The sequence below is a fragment of the Miniopterus schreibersii genome, assembly GCF_964146895.1.
Source record: "Miniopterus schreibersii genome assembly, chromosome: X".
Lineage (NCBI taxonomy): Eukaryota > Metazoa > Chordata > Mammalia > Chiroptera > Miniopteridae > Miniopterus > Miniopterus schreibersii.
In genome coordinates this window covers 32,309,463-32,325,042 of record NC_138104.1, presented here as the reverse complement: position 1 = coordinate 32,325,042, position 15,580 = coordinate 32,309,463, and the positions used below count along the sequence as shown (strand labels likewise).

General features: G+C 38.2%; 1 protein-coding gene across 1 annotated transcript in view; it reads left to right on the top strand.

Annotated features, from left to right (window-relative positions):
- DIAPH2 (diaphanous related formin 2) overlaps positions 1–15,580 on the top strand; it is a 757,596-nt gene that overhangs the window by 157,208 nt on the left and 584,808 nt on the right. The gene's annotated exons all lie outside the window — the stretch shown is intronic.

Genomic DNA, 15,580 nt, shown 5'->3' with positions numbered 1-15,580 from the left:
CTCATGCCATGCAAGTAACTATTTCCTGGGACAAGAGTAGAACTTTTGCCCTTTAATTTTTGTTTTATTTTTGCTTTCAGGCACTTAGCCAGATTGATACTTGGTCTGTAGCAATTTTTTAGTATTCTAAGAGAAACTCTTTTTTGAATGCTTTGGAATATCAGTAATGTTTCAAAATAGTTTTAATTTGGAGGAGGGGCTCAGTTAGTGGTAATGGCACGTACCATTTTGTTTGAATTGTCGCAAATAAGTTGAGATCGATATCAATATGTTTACTAATGTATGTGATATTTCTCATAAAAATGCTTCCCCTTGTGAAGATTTTTGTGCTTCAGTAAGCGAAAAATATATTGGAGGAAAGAAGTCCCCACTCCCGCCCCTAGGATTTTGTCAAGTTCTAGTAATATAAAGTGTGTCACTCATTGAACAATAGGTATATTCCTAAAGAATTATATGAAACATTACAAAAAATTCACTGCCCTTCAGGAAGTCCGCTGCAAGGGTAAAACTTAGAGCAGCTAGTGGATGCAGTCAAGAACTATGCAGAAAAATGGTGGAGCGGTAAGTAATCTCAGGAGCAAGTAATATGTTTACTCTGGTATCTACACAGGGACAGAGAATCAATTGAAATTTTGGTAAGTCGTATGGGACTCAGGATCCACGGAATATCGCTTCTGGGGAGAGACTTATGTTCTCAGGGATGTGTGTGCTTCTGCCCCATTTTTTGTTTTGATAGTGGTTACTCTTAGAGGCTCCAGGAAGTATCTTTATTCCTTAATTTGTCACAGAACTGGGGAATCTTCAATCTGCAAGTGACCTTAGAGATAGTCTTCTAGTCTAACACCTCATTTCCCGTAAGAGGGGGAAATGGAATCACCCAAGGACCTGTGTGTGTCTCGTGGCACAAAGCACACTGTCACTGAGCAAGGCTTGACATTGAAGTGGTGTAATTTCCACTCCAGTAAGCTTCCCTCTTTAGCACACTGCCTCCTTAGTATTACTGCTGTTGTGTGTTTTTTGTGTTTCTTTAATCCATTGGATACTTTTTTCCATTGCTTTTCAGAGAGAGTGGAAGGGAAAGAGAGAGAGAGAAATATCGATGGAGAGAGAAACATCGATTGGTTGCCTTCCGCATGCACACCCCCTACCGGGGCCAGGGATCGAGCCTGCAACCGAGGTACATGCCTCTGGCTGGAATCAAACCCAGGATCCTTCAGTCCTAGGGCCGACGCTCTAACCACTTAGCCAGACTGGTTTGGGCTGCTGTTGTGTTTTGATCGTCAACCAAGCATAACAAAATCTCTCATACCAAACTCTGCTCATTTGAAATGACATATGTGGGATGTTGACTGGTCAGGAGAGCAGACAGATCAAATGGGCTGATTTCTAGATCCCAATGTGATGAGGAAGGAGGGTCGATCTGTGGGTTTCTGTAAGATCAGGAATCTAGAGTTTTCTTTCCAGGACTCATAGAGGGTATAGGATACAGCTTTCTAAATGTAAGGGAGTTTGACTGAAGGTGAGAAGTTTGTTCTCTTTGCAGGTTAATGAGTATGTCTGATAGACTATGCGATATTTCGGGGAAACATGCCACAGATTCTTTTACCATATTAGTGTCTCATGAAAACTCACCTGTAACTCACCTACTTTCCAAGTCTGGTGTGCATTTGTGCTTATATTTATGTGTATTTAAACTGAGTTAAAATCTCAGGTTGTTCATCCATCCATTCATCCATCCAACGAATATTAAGAGTATCTCCTGTGTTCTAGGCACTGGGGGGGATACAGCTTGTAAGAAGAGAGACAAAGCCTCTGCTGCCATGGGACTTATCTTTTAGTGAAGGGGGACAGATAATCAAAAGATGAGTAAACAAAGAAAATAGCAGCCCTGGCTGGTTTGCCTCAGTAGTTAGAGCACCGGCCCTCGGACTGAAGGGTCGCAAGCTCGATCCCTGGTCCTGGTCTCACATAGATGTCTCTCTCCCCCCCCCCCACCCTTCCATTCTCTCTTAAAAAAAATAAAAAATAAAAAAATCAATGGAAAAAATATCCTCGGTGAGGATTAACAAAACAAAAAAGAAAATACCAAATAGTAATAAGAACCCCCAAAAGACTAAAACAGAGGGATGTGGGTTTCTTTAGAGTGCTGTTTTAATGGCGAGCTGCATCACATAAGATCGTCAGAGAATGCCTCTGTGAGGAGGTAGTATTTGAATAACTCGGAGACAACCATGCAGAAATTCAGGAAAGAGCCTTCAAAGCAGAGGGGAAAACACATTCAAAGGCCCTAATGTGGAAATGGGCCTGGGATGTTCGAGCGCCAGAAAAGAGACCGATGTGGTTGTGATAGACCAGAGAGTAGTGAATAGGAATGGGGGGTGGAGTCCCATGGAGTTGCCGGGGCAGGTAAGGGCAAAGTTACAGAGGGCTTTGCAGGCCCCAGCATGGAGGTCAAACGGACCAGAGTTTTGACCTCTACTACTTACTGGCTCTGTAACCTCAGATAAGTTTCTTAACGTTTGTGAGCTTCAGGTTTTGTCATTCGTGAATTGGGGATAATTATTGCTTTTGCAGAGTGGATTATAAGGATTAGGATAGTAAATGTCAAGTGAGTTTGAAGTGACTGGCACAGAGTACACTCAAGAATTTGGATGTCAACGATGATCAGACAGACAGTAAATATTCATTGTATGTTAACTGTGCATCAAGCATAGTGCTGGCCACTTTGCACTTACTCATATTTCAGTCCCCAAAACAATTCTGTAAGACAAGGAAACTCACAAAAATTGTTACGTTTTCAGTGCAGTAGTCCTAAGTAGCAGATACTGGATTCAAAAACAAATCTCCATGACTCGCGCTATATCAAGTGAGCAGACCAATTATAATGTGTTGGTTGGTTTGTATGTAAACACAGTTTGTGACTCTGCGTGCTTTTAGTGAAGAAATCTATCTTTGATATTACATGAGTACCTCTTGCCAGTCAGGAACTTGAATGCATGTTTGCTTTCCTCTCAAGGCTTAGGGTAATGTCTTGTTCCGCCTAGAATCTCTGATTATATTCTTTGACTGACTGGATCCTGCATAGCAATATTAATACTTGCCAACAACATGCCACAACTTTTGAAGAAACCTATGGATTGTTTAGGTTTTTGGGGTTGTTTTTGGTGAAGATTCCTGGTTTTTTCCCCAGAGACGCACATCATATTAGCAGCCTCTTTGAAAGCGTTTCGCCCTTAATTGTACTAGTTGGCAATGTCACAACAGTGTGCTAACCTACGGAGCTCCAGATGGCTGACTTTCTCTTCTTTTGTTTTGTTTTGTCTTGTTTTGTTTAGAGGCATGCAGAATTGGCTGCAAAGCCCTTTGACTGATTTGGGTGGTGTAAATTGTGTTTGTAAACGTGCACTTAATAAATTGCAAGTTGTGCTTTTCATTCTTTGCTGTGTAAAACCCTCACTGAATATATTTGATAAGTTGAAAGGCTCATTCATTTTGTGAGCAAGTTTATAAAGACATTACTGATTGCTTTATTGAAGATATTTAACGTCGACATTTTACATTTGGTAGTGGAAGGAAATGAAGCCTTTTAGAGAGGTGTTTGTGTGCGTGTGTGTGTGTTGTAGTGTTAGATTATATTAATTTTCTCTCTGAGGAGTGACAGGCTAAAATAATAAGCCATCGAATGTAGACCATGAAGTGATGTTATTTTTAGAATAATTATTTTGATGAATCAGGAATGTGTTGGTTTCTTGATGTTTAGATTCACAATTTAGGTCTTTAGAGGTAAGAATGTTGTCAACAGAAGCAGTGGATAATCTCTGGACGTAATGCCATCAGATTGGGTAGTATTATACTGCTGCTCCTATTGGTATAACCTCTGACCATAGCATGATATATATTCCCTTTTGAGCCAGGACATTGTTTGAACTTTTATTAAAAACCCTATGAAGACTACATGCTCAAGTACTATGTGCTCAGCATTCTTACCAGGTTCTTTCAAGTGAGGCTAGGGCTTTGAGCAAGCAATATTTTGTGCTATTTGTTGTATACTACTTGGGAAGTAGAATTGGTTCTCATGCCGCATAGATGAATTATTTATGACAAAAAAAGCTTGAATAAGCTATAAATCCATCACCACTGTAGAAAATACAAACAAATGTTTGAGTTTGTTAGGTAAAAATCAGTTGACAAATGAAACCAAAAAAGATCAACTTCCAGGTATTCTTAGAGTTTACATGTACTAACCTAAACAAATCATTCCTCTTGCAAACACGAACCAGAAGACTATCCTACTAAAATACTATTTAATCCCAAAGATGTCAGTTTCTTTAATAGAACTGAACATTTATGGACTAGCTGGTTTTATTGTAAATAAATTGTCACTTTTAATGTTGCAATAATTTTTTAGAGGTCAGGTCCCATAAAGGGAAAATTGAGTATTCAGCTGTATATATACAAATTAAAATTTACCCATCTCATTCTTCTATATCTATAAAATATTCTATTTTGTACTTCCTAGTGTCTGCTTCTAAATGTAAACACTGCTCAGATTCTCTTCCTTGGCCTTGTCTTCTTCACTTTCTATATGCTCTGTGGAAATCTTGAACACAACTTTATTGATAAGAATATGGAAGAAATGTTGCTCAGTGGTCAAGCACACGGACCTCAGAGTCAGACACATGTGGGATCAAGTTCAGGCTCTAGCACTTTTAGAAATGGGGCCCTGCTCAGGTTTTGTAAGCCTCAGTTTCCTGATCTGTAAAAATGCAGATAACATCATCGCTTAGCTCAGAGGGCTTGCCTAAAACTGGGAAATATCTTAGTTCCTCCATCTTGCCTAGCCCGGCACCCTCATTCCCATACTAGGTGAAATAAGACTATGTTCTAAAAAACTCCCTCATCCAGTGTTGTCTTTCTAACTGCGACGATTTAAAAAGACTCAATACATCTACTGCTTCCAATCTCTCCCCCAGCTGCTCTTCTACACACCTCCTTGCCCAACCTATCATTTACAATACAGATATATTTGCCACTCCACAGCCCAAATCCTTCCAGTGCCTTTCTCTTACCTACAACAGTTTTTCAAATTTGAGCAAAATACTCTTTTTAAAGGTAAAGCCTTCTCAAAGACTGCTGTTGGCTTAAAATATTTTAATTATACTGTTTAAGTATGTGCCAACACAAAATAAGATACAAACTATGCCAATAATTCTTATATAATTTTTAAAATTACGCACACTAAAGAAAAAGATAAACCAATGAAATTTAATGTGATGTTCTTGTAAGGGATAAACAGTGTTTTGCTGAACCTAACTTGCTGCTTACAATGTGAAGATATTACAGTGCAGGCATTTTTGAGTTCTCTGTGCCCCTCTGTGACTAGAGTGTTATAGGATGACACAGTTGTACCACCACCGGCTTTCTCTATTTCATCTATGGTGAAATTTTGATGAGTACAAATATGCTGAAATGCCAGTTGGTCTTTATTTGATAGAAATACATTGTTTTCATTCTAAGGCCATCTCTGTTTTCATTAGCCTGAGAATATGAAAGTCTTCCCACTAGCAATGAGATTCTAAATGCAAATGTGGATACTGACACTCGATGGCAGGACTTGGTTATAATGTGGTTATCCCGATGATCCATTTAATGCCTAGCTTTATCACATCATCTTAAGAAATGAAACTACAGAATTTTAAAATGACCCTACACAACTCAGAGGCCATTAAGAATATATTTGAGCCTGGCCAGGCGTGGCTCAGCGGTTGAGCATTGACCTAGGATCCAGGAAATTGGGGTTCAATTCCCGGTCAGGGCACAGGCCCGGGTAGCGGCTGATCCCCAGCAGGGGGCGTGCGGGAGGGAGCCGATCCATGAATCTCTCTCATCATTGATGTTTCTCTCTCTCTCCCTCTCCCTCCCTCTCTCTGAAATCAATAAAGATATATTTAAAAAAAGAGACAAGAATATATTTGAGTATCCCAGTTTGAGGAACATTACACTTGACCTCCAGGGTTATTGGTCCACTAACAAATCCCCAAACTGGTGCCTCAATGTTTGTTGTAACTTCTGACTAAAATAAATTTACCTGCTTTGGTGAATATGTCCTCCTCACTTTTTACAACTTACTGGACAGTCTTCCCCCAAAAAGGATCAGACAGTCAATCCTGCAAACCTCCCCTTATCTGCTTCTCTTATCACCTGTCACTGTTAATAAGAGTCTGCCTGTTGCCCCTCTCCCCCACCCTCAAGAGCTCTTTGCTGGCAAGGGCGTGTCTTGGCTTCCCTCTGGCTCCTGTTCCTGGAACCCCACAGGGACTCAGTATTGAGTGGGGCTGTTCTAATATTCAAAGGACACAGTGTGCACAGTAAGAGATAGATGCCTCCTCTCTTTGTGCTACTATACTGAGAGTGATGTGAAGTCTGACTGACCCATGTATGTGCAGAGATCATGGTGGTCAATGAAAGTTTTATACTTTAAAAAAGGCAAGTTTAGTGTGTGAATGGTGGGTATTCTGAAGCAGGTTCAAAAGGGCAGGGCCTTTGAGATCATCTAGCTCAGGGTTTAAAACTACTGAAAATCAGAGCAGTTCATCCCTAAGGAATCATACCTGGAACAGGACTATGTAAAGCAGATGCACATGCAGGTGTCTTCATTTTTGGGGGAGGAGAGGATCTAGAGACTTCCTGATGAGCCTTCCTTTAGCACATCTCCTCCTTGGTCCCCACATAGCCCCCAAAACACCTTAAGGAATTTTCTGATTCTTCAGAATATAGTTTGAAAATAACCTAATCTGCCTAAGGTAGAAATCCTTTCTTATGCATCTCAGAAAGATAAGCAGTCCACCTGAGCACCACCTGAATCATGTAACCAGAAACTAATCATTTCATCACACCAACATTTCTTTCACTAGACCATTTTGAAAGAAAGTACTCATTAAATTAATGATAAAATAATATATGATGGCAGCAAACATTCACCAAGTGCTTATTATTTACCAGGCACTGTCTTTTACTTGGATTCTTCTTTCATTTACAACAACCCTGAGGGTAGATACTTTACTATTCCCATTTTGCACATAAGTAACCTGAGGCCTAGGAGGTCAAGTAAAAACTTGATTAAATTCACACAGCTGTTGAAAGTAAAGAATATTTCTGAAACTTTTGCCCACTTTTCCTCTTCTTGTTATAATTCTACATTGAGAGCAAATTATGCCCGTTCGAAGAGAGTTTTGTACTGTCTTCAGAAAGGAACTCTCTATTTAGGGTCTAGCCTGTTTCTGACATTTGCTAGTTATCTAGTTTCAGACAAGTCATGACTTCTCCATGGCTCAATTTTCACACTGTAAAAAAAGAAAAATGGTTTTAGTAATATTTTCTGCTGCAGGTTAGATTCAGATGAAAGCATACACAGGAAAAGTTGTGAAAGCTGTTGCTGCTAGAGAAATGTAAGACACTTTTGATATCTAAATCTGTGGATCTCATTCAGTGCTGAAAACACCCCCCCATTTATTCACATGTCAGCTAATCACAGGTCTTTTCCTTTTCTTTGTTTTCTTATCCTTTGCATATTTTACTAGTGATGCACTATTCAGACAGGTGAGCAAGGAAATGCATAAAATTCAGTGTATGCATTTTGGCTGATAGCACTAAAGTGTTTGGAAGGCTAGGGGTTTGAAAATAATGGGGTAATTTTTTGTTTGGTGGAAGAAATTTTTCTTTACTTCGTTTACAATTTATAGCTTCATTACGTACTTAAAATATTGTTTCTATCTAGGCTGTAGGAAAAATTTATAATCTGCAAAAGTGTTATTAAACCAGCTTTGTTATAGTGTCTAAACTTATTCTGAGAACTGGATCAAAAAAATTGTAAAGTATGAGGAAAAACATTATATTTAAATATCTTCATTGTCTTTGCCCAAAATAACAAACCCTGATAAAGTTTTCACTATTGTTTTTATCTTTAAGTGGTCCAGTGAAGAAACTGGCTATGCCAAATATTGGACATTATTATTGATCAAATTCTGCTGTTTCTTAAGTCATTATGTTATTGGAAAAATCTGTGGATTGTTTTTCTCCGTTGCTAGTGGGAGTGGGGTCCTTATGATACCTTGAGAAAAAAATTTTTCTAAGACGAGCATTGGAGGATGAGTGATTTTTATTTGCATGGAATTATATCCCTTGATTTCTAAAGTCCCATTTCCCTTAATCCAGTCCTGAAGAGGTGAGGCTGGGGATTCAGTAAAGCTTAAAGCAAAGCCAGTGTCCAGAGTTTGCGTTCCATGGTGGAGCTGGGTCCAGTATAGCATTAGGCCAGTTGCAGTCCATTCGTCCATTGGGTGTGGGGTCCACATGGCCCTGGGCCATGTGGGCGAATGCAGGGGAGCTAAGCGAGTATGCCCCCTGCAACAAGTGTCCCAAGAGAATCGAGAGAGAACTCCCTTGTTTAGGAGTTCACATGTATCAAATCTTCTAGCGCTTGCAGCGGCCACTCCTACTCTGGTCAATGACCTGTTTCCAGGTGTGACTGACAGGTAAGTACCTTTCCCATGTCTCCCAGATTTTACTGGGCACTCATCTAAACACCCTGTCCAATCCCTTCCCCAAGCTATCTGGGGGAATAGACGAGTGGCATTGCAGCTTCCGGGCACAGCTGCACTAATAGCATGCCCATATTTGGCCTTCCCTTTGCTCCTTTCCTCATCAGTAACTGGGTTCATTACAGCGGGATCAGTTATTTGCATAGGTGAGCTTTCTCTATCTAAAATGGGAGCATTCTTTCTCTCCCTTCCCAGGGCAATAGATAGAGTAAATGTCGTGAGATTACAAAATAAAGGAAACGGGCTACTAGAAGGGTCCTTAACTTGCTTTGTGCCATGGGCTCTTTTGGCAGGCTGGTGAACCTATGGGCACCTTCTCAGAATCACCTTTTTCAATGTAAAACATAAAATACATAGGATTAAAAAGGAAACCAATTATATTAGAATATACTTATTAAATTATCTTTTAAAAATTTGACCCCTTTCAGAGAAATAGATTTGGAACAAAAATTGGAAACAATAACGTGCACAACAGGTGAATGGTTAAATAACTGCAGTTCAGCCATACCATGGCATACTACTCAGCAGTGACCAGGAACAAACTCACGATATGTGCAGTAACCTGCGTGAATCTCCAGGCATCATGCTGAGTGAAAACAGCCATGTCAAAAGATTACTACTGCATGATTTCCTATATAGGACATTCTTGAAAAGACAAAATATGTAGACGTGGAGAATAAATTAGCATTGCCAGGGGTGGAGGGTTGTGGGAGGAATTTGAGTATGGTTATGAAAGGGCAACATGAGGGATTCTTGTGGCCATGGAACTGTTTGCTACCTTGATTTTGGTGGTTGGATACCTGAATCTACATATGATCAAATTGCATAGAACTAAACAACTCCCCCCCCCCCCCCCAAGTGCAAGTAAAACTGGGGAACTCTGAATAAAACAGGTGGGATTTCTCAATGTCAGTATTTCAGTTGTGATACTGTAATGTAGTTTTAAGTAAGCTGCTACCATTGGGGGAAACAAAGGATTTCTCTGCATTTTTCTTACATCTGCATGTGTATTTATAATTATCTCAAAATAGAAAATTTAATTAAAAAATTGAGACAGTAATATGCTTCTTTACAGTATTTGGTAAGTAACAAGACAAAGTGGCAGCTTGTATAACAGGTAATTTTGAAGAAATGGTGAGTATACGTGGTATTTTGAAAAACTGCCACAAGTGTGGTATTTGTGGTGTGACAGGAAAAACCTGTGACTCCTATGGGTCCTAGAGACCAGGTTGTAGGTACAGCTTATACCACTGTGGTGTGTTGTCTACATTGAGAATTGAAAGAGATGCTGAATTCAAGTGAGCAGTTACTGGAAATAAAGATGTTGTTTTTCCCCTTTCAAGTTTCCATAGTTCCTGAATTGGGACCCAGGGTTAAGAACCCCTGGGTGAATCTCTGTCTGTTTACATTTCATTATCTGATATATCTCAGGAGCCTCTGTCAAATAAAAGATAAACATACTGCATAAGCTTTCTTTATCAAGTATTGTGGGTGGTGATAAAGGCAAAAAAAAGACTAGTAACACTTAAGTTTTAAAGACTTGGTGTCATTCACACATTATTTACCATAATTGCTTAATATTAATTTTAAAAGGCGAGTATGGGTAGATTTTAAGTATGGTATTGACCACACATTTATTGTGTCTGCTATGACAGAGAAACATGTTAGATTGATTGCTTATTATACAGATTGACTAATTTTGAATATCATTATATATTTTAATTAGCTTTCACTAGCAAATCACTTAACAGTGGCTTAGCTTTTTGTCGTTGATGGGTTTTGAGAAGCATGTAGATCAAATGCAATTATTTTACAAGAAGTGAAGTTCAGTGTTTTGGGATCAACATTCTACTTATGAAAATATTATCCTTTTATTAATGTTAAAAATTAAAACTTATTGTGTATTTAATGAAGTGTTTTCCTTCATACTTTATAAATTATTTTTTTCATACTTCATAAATTAAATATGTGTTTCTTTTTTTTTTTTAATATATCTTTATTGATTTCAGAGAGAGGAAAGGAGAGGGAGAGAGAGAGATAGAAACATCAATGATGAGAGAGTCATTGATCAAGCCCACAACCCGGGCATGTGCCCTGACCGGGAAGCAAACCCCGATCGCCTGGATCCTAGGTTGATGCTCAGCCGCTGAGCCATGCCCAGCCGAGCAAATATGTGTTTCATAACAAAAGAAATACCAATAGGGTGACAGAATTTAAATATATGTTTAGAGTTTCTTTGTGTACTTGATATTTCTAACAGTACATGTGCTGAAAGAATAACTTAAATATTCTTTCTGTGATGGTCTTAGAGTCTGTAATTTGGAGATGAAATGCTCAATCTGGTGTTTAATATTTAGAAGTTTCAGTAAGTAAACAAAAAATGATTTCTCATAGAAAATCTTATACTTTTAAAAAAGCATTGTAGTTCATCATATTTAAATAAACTTAGATCCTTTTGGCACAAGTGGTACGTACAATCTGAAGGATTATGATACATCTACATTGCTATGATTTTTTTTTTTCTGTACTAAAATTTAGGATATACTCTGATTTTGCATATTATGGTGTGTTCTGCAATGGAAAGAACACTATCTAGAGTTATCTCATAATCGTAATTTTCTGTGTAGGTTTCTTTCCTTAGAGACCCTGAATCGATAATGTGTAGTATTTTTGTGCTATATTTTTCATGCAATTTGTAAGAATTTTCACTGCAAATGGCATATACAATAATTTGAAATGTTGTAATATACTTATTTTAAAATACATTTTGTATTTACTGGGTAAATGAATTACTTAACTCTAGTAATCTCCCTTTATAAGATATTTTTCTTATATAACTAGAGAAAAGCCATCTAAGGTTTAGCATTCAGAATTGTAGAGCCCACCAAATGCATCGCTAATGGAACAAATAGGTAGATTGACTTGGATCAGGCACTTCTTTTGTGTTTCCTTCTCCTACTGGAACTGAAGGAACTGATGAAGAGGAAAATGGCTTTTTGAGTTCCTGTGCTTTTAAAGTTTTAGGAGCCTCTCAAAGCACAACACTGGGACCTTTGTAAATATCATTCCAAATTTCTTACTCTCTGACATTGCTTTTCCAATGAGAGATAAACTCCCTAGACTGAAGTAGCCAAAATGACCTGACTACATTAGGGCGTATAAATCATGGTCAATAAGAGTAACAATATGACTGTTTTCATGACAATAATATTGTGCTTACTCTTTGAAGATGACACCACTGGTAGTAATTGCTATTTGTGTACACATTATAGTTGAAAAGATATGTGTATAATCAATAGTTCTTCCCAGCGTCTGCAGCAAGATACCTTCACAGCTTAGAACTATGAAGCCTTTCCTCAAATTGTAAGTAAATATGTATTTACATTAAACAGTGACAGATCGTGGTCAGAGTAAGTCAACCTAAACTCACAAGTGGCATCTCCACTGCAAACTTAAAGTGATCCTTTTAGAATATTGCTTGTCTGGTTTTGATACTAACATTTCATATTAGGGTAGGAGGATGTGATTATTATACTGACCCAAACTACATTTTGGTTCTCTGTGCAGTGTTTTAGAATATACAAGCACAGTCACACTGAGAAGTGTCTCAATCCTAATGATTTTCAAATTAAGAAATGGTTTCAAATTAGGAAAGCTTTTTGTTCACCTAGCTTTGGAGTAGCATGATGTATGCTAATTGCTAACTTTGTCTGCATTATTTTTTAAAGATCAAATGGGCACAGTGGTAATTTTCATTAATCTCATACAGAGCAGCTAATTAAAATTTCCATTATTATCCATCCATTATCTAGTTGTTTCCTTTGTTCAGTATCAGAACAGGGTGTTAATAATAAGCCATTCTTGTATTACAGCCCTATTAAATATAGTGAGAATTAGTTTAATCTATTGAATTGTTTTTTTTTGATGATTTCCTTAATATTATGTTGCACCATATTGATTATGCTGAAGATTCTTGACACTTTATAATAGAGATTTCAGAATGAAATACTTGCTTTAATTTTTTATTCAATATTGGGAAAAAGTGACAGTAGAAAAAGAAGTAAGTGGAGGACAAGAATATTAGGGTTTCATTCTCGAAACCTTACTAATTATGTGAACTTGGGCAATCACCGTGATTCTCTAGTTCTATAATGAGGGTATTAGAATAGCTGATGTTAAAGGGCCAGTCCAGCCTTTATATGCGATTGTGTTTTCATAATTATCAAATATGAACTTATGTTAAAACCCCTAAGTCCTTCTAAGCTTGGTAAAAGGCATTTGTTCTGTAAGGCTATATATTTTTTGTGTTGCTCCATTAGACCGTTTACTTCCACTCCTTATGACCACAGATTATCCTCTTTAAACTTGTTTCTAAGACTTGGGAGAGGGATGAGTCCCAATTTGATGGGCTGGCCCAATTGTTCCATAAATAGTATCTCAGCCAGGACTATAGGAAAACAAGGAACTAATAACATTTTCTGAGCAGCTTACTCTGTCTGTAAGACGACATGTACGAAATGCCTGTTTTAGGCACTTTATATGCATTGTCTTAATTTTCATAACATACATGAGGGCGCTAGGTGTTTATTACCCCTATATCATACATGAGCAAACAGGTTTATAGAGATTAGTTCAACAGCCTGCTCAAAGATTACCTGGAAGGTAAGTGAGTGGGCCATGATTCAAAGCCAGCGGCAGTTTGAGTGGTCCCCAGCATGCCATCATCCACTGCCTCAATTTACCTATTCTACACTAGCGTCTCTGAATATATTTTAATGGAACGTCTCAGAAGTGTAATATTCTGCAGCGAAACTAAACTGAGTTTGGAAGCTTCCACATGTTGAAACTCATCAGTCATTCACCCATTTGTTTTCCATCCACCCGTCTGCCCATCCATCCACCCACCCATCCACCCATCACCCATCCAAGAAATATGTACAGTGGTGCCTCGGTTTTTGAACATCTCCGTTGACAAGCATTTTGGTTTACGAACGCCATAAACCCAGAAGAAAATGCTTTGGTTTTTGGACACACCTTGGAAGTCGAACATGCCATGTGGCTTCCACTGAGGGCAAGATCCTGAGGCCTAGCTGTCCGCTGTGGATCCCTCAGTTTGCGAACATTTCAGAACTTGAACAGTCTTCTGGAACGGATCACATTCGAAAACCGAGGTACCACTGTATTGAGTAATTATTACATGCCAAGCACAGTGTTAATTAAGATCTGGAGATACAGCGGTGAAAAAGGCAGGCACGATTCCTGCCTCATAGAGCTTGTTTGTAATGAGGAAGACACGGTAAACAAAGGAAGTGCTAAACAAGATCAACTTATGTAAAGCTACCACTATAAATGAGGTTTACAATGGCGGTGTGATGATAATTGGTGTGTGCAGGGGAGAAGACTGTTGGGCTGAATCTTAAATGATGAGAGTCAGCAATGGAGTGATTAGGGGTCAGAGTCTTCTGGGCAGAGAAAACAGCAAATACTAAGTTCATTCTACAGGAATAAGCTTTATATAAAAGCATCCAGGGGGATCAGTAAAGCCTTCTTATCCATTAATTAAGAAAAAAGTTTGGGGATCATGTGAAAGTGGTACGGCCCAGCCAGGTGTGGCTCAGCAGTTGAGCATTGACCTAGGATCCAGGAGATCGGGATTCAATTCCCAGTCAGGGCACATTCCCGGGTTGCGGGCTCGATCCCCAGTAGGGGACGTGCAGGAGGCAGGTTGATCAATGACTCTCTCATCATTGATGTTTCTATCTCTCTCTCCCCCTCTCTTTTCCTCTCTCTGAAATCAATAAAGATATACTTAAAAAAAAATATGTAGCAGTAAACTGGCACAATTTTATGCTATAAATGTTTACTTGTGGAATTCCTTGTGAATTTGTAGCCTTAAGAGGTGGGTAAATAAGTTACAGAAATGTGGAAATGATTTCACGGTGATGGTTTTACTTTTACTGTGGCATATATGCAGTGATTTATCTAGTAGACTTCTTGAACATCTGTGTATCCTAACAAAGCAAGGAAAATCAGGTCAGTGGTCAGTAGACAAAATATGGGTGCTAAAAGTCTGAAATTGTATTCCTTGTTCTGTAATTGTTATGGACAGATTCAGTAACAGCGTACTTCTGTTGAGGCTTATTAAATTCAGTTGCTGTGTTAGGTACTTTGCATACATGGACTTCACAGTCTAGAAGAGAAACACACAAATGATCTCTGCCCTAACGTCTTAAGTGCTATAGGAGTGATAGCGCCACAGTGCTATAAGGGAATAGAGTTTCCATACATAAGACTTTGTCAGACTTTAAATGTTTACTATTTCATGGGATTTTGAAAAATTCAGACATTAGGAATGATTGACAATTTCTATATTGAAAAAGTATTCTCAATGAAGAGCCAATAGTTTGAAACCCTAGGGAACCCATTTTTCATTATTAACACATTGTTTTTTTGTAAAACATCCTCTAATAATATGACTTCTACCAAATGGGAGAAAAATTCCTTTCCTTATTATAGTTTAGATACTTAGCAGAAACTGAGTATCATTTGTACTTAGAAAATGGGAATCAAGTTTTCATTCAGAGGGATATGCTTGTAATATAGGAAAGGTGCAGTTATGATTACATGTGTCTAGAAAGTCAAACAATGAGTTAGTAGTACAATGAGTGTTGATACTTTCCTCCCAGCCTTTTCCCCAAACTACTTACGTAGTTATGGCAAGGTGATGAAGCTAAAGAGCTGTGATACGATCATGAGTTCTAGAAATAAAAATAACCCCATGTATATTGGAATTTAAGCTAAAAACTAGTCTTTATCAGATAAATGCATTTAGTGACTTTTTAAGATTCATCTACAACAAAGGTGGAAATAAATACTTGGGAATTGAATGTTTTTTACTAACTTGATTAGCTAATGTGCTAATTGGAGACTTTTACATTTTAATAACCATTTTCACTTGTTTGTTGAGTTAGGCTGATAAC